The following is a 2,073-nucleotide window of genomic DNA, read 5'->3' as shown; positions in this document are numbered from 1 at the left end:
TCTGTGCTGAAAAGTGCTATTCTGTTTAATATCTCTTTGGACAGAACCCATTTCAAACCTCTGATCTTCCTTGCTGCCCTTCATTGTACCTTCTTCTTTCTGAACCGGGGTGGCCACAATCATCCTGGCATCTAAAACTAGGATTTTGTCTAGTGATACAATGATGTTTTCTCCCCCCTCCACTTCTCCTGGCCTCACTAATATGCTATTAATGTATTTTGTATTCCTAATATACTGGGGGAGTGGGAGGGAGGCTGGCTGCCATTAACCTCAGAACTAACATTTACAAAGGAGTATCCACAAAGACTCCTGCAGTCCAAGAAGTCATCATTATTAAATAGCATAGTTTACCTGTAATTCTGTTGGTAGAATCATAGAGTGGTTTGGGATGGAAGGGACCTTAAAGATCATCCAGTTCCAACCCCCCTGCCATGGACAGGGACATATTCCACTAGACCAGGTTGCTCAAAGCCCCATCCAACTTGGCCTTGAACACTCCTATGGCGGAGGCGTCCACAGCTTCTCTGGGCAACCTGTTCCTGTGCCTCACCACCCTCACAGTAAAGAATTTCTTCCTTATATCTAATCTAAATCTACCCTCTTTCAGTTTAAAACAGTTACCCCTTGTCCTATCACTAGACTCCCTGATAAAGAGTCCCTCCCCATCTATCCTGTAGGCCTCCTTTAAGTACTGGAAGGCTGCTATAAATAAATTGTTCCTCTCCACAGAAATCTTTAGTAAAAGGCTAAAGATTTACGTGATCTGAAGAGAAAACAGTTCACTTATGCCATCACTTCTGGATTGCTCTTACTGAGAGTGTGGCAGCTTCTGATCCTTTAGATTGAAGTGTTAAAAGCACAGATTCAGATACAAATAGTAATAGAAATGACTGTGTTGGTCTTTATGAAGCATATTTATATAAAGATCATGAAGAGTAGGAGCTTTACTATGTCATTTAGCCAGAAGGCACTAGGTAGTCAACCTACAGAGTGTGTTTCAGTTCATTGTCCTTCCTGTAGGCTCTTATTTGATCCACAGAAGTTGGTCTTTCCCATTTCTCTTTCCTTTCTCCATGTTTTCTTTTGAGTCTTAGTTTCTAATGCAAACAAAAGTTCGAAGTAAAGTTCAACTCACAGTGTTGAATTAGCTTTCTGGTCAGCCACAGGAAACCCTGCCAAGCCAACCTCGGATGCTGGACCTGTCTGGGAAGACCCACCTGGTTGTTGCAGTTCATCTGTGAGCCTTCAGTTTTGCCTTGGGATATCTGTCTGCAAAAAAAGGACAGAAGGAGGAGAGAGTACATGATAAATCCTTCAATATGTAAAAGATTAAAACAGAAAAATACATCAACTGTTTCCTCTCAACCATGTGTGGCCATTAGCTTCATTGTTTTAAAAGTTATTAAAAGATCTAGCTATTAGTTCAGGGAAAGTCTGAAATAAACTACCGAGGAAACTGGTGGAATCTTTCCTTGGGGAATTACTATGAAACAGAAATACCTCTCAAGGTGATTTATCCTACCTCACTGCAAAGCAATAAACTGGACACTAGGAGGTCCCTCTCTGCTCTGTCTTGCCTTGAAATAGTAATTGGCGTTGAAGACGCTGCATCACCAGGCCATAGCTCCCGACCACATAGTATATGACTGTAATTGGTTCAACAATACCAGAAAAACATTTCTGCTCATATTTTTAAAGAGGCAGGCTTCAGAAATCTGTCGGTGAAATAAAGGCTGAAAGAGAGCATTCCATCTGGTCTAACCTTTATTCCCGTATGTCAGTCCCTGTGAAATGTTTTATGTATGTATTCTTTGGAAATCATCTAGCAGAAACAGCTGTGTGTGCTGCCCACCTGCTAAAGCCTACAATCTAGTGTTATTTCAATTAGATTTGATTGCAGGAAAAGTTTATGAAACAGCTATCAATGATTTCATGCCATCTGGCTTCCGCTTTTCTCCTGTTTAGAGAAACCCTGTGTTTACACTGATTGACCTTCTATATATACAAGCGTGATTGAGTTTTATTATTCTTTTTATTTGTCTGATAGCAGTGTGCTTGGTGCTGTACAAACTT

General features: G+C 40.8%; 1 non-coding gene across 1 annotated transcript; it reads right to left on the bottom strand.

Annotated features, from left to right (window-relative positions):
* Positions 1-709: 709 nt before the first annotated feature.
* On the bottom strand, positions 710-777 carry LOC118453290. The gene has a single exon (XR_004843216.1). It is a non-coding gene; the product is annotated as a U5 spliceosomal RNA (small nuclear RNA).
* Positions 778-2,073: the final 1,296 nt, after the last annotated feature.

The sequence above is a fragment of the Egretta garzetta genome, unplaced genomic scaffold (genome assembly GCF_000687185.1).
Source record: "Egretta garzetta isolate BGI_Z169 unplaced genomic scaffold, ASM68718v1 scaffold151, whole genome shotgun sequence".
Classification (NCBI taxonomy): Eukaryota; Metazoa; Chordata; class Aves; order Pelecaniformes; family Ardeidae; genus Egretta; species Egretta garzetta.
Note: the sequence above shows the minus strand (reverse complement) of the source record. Positions and strands in the feature narration are given on the sequence as shown.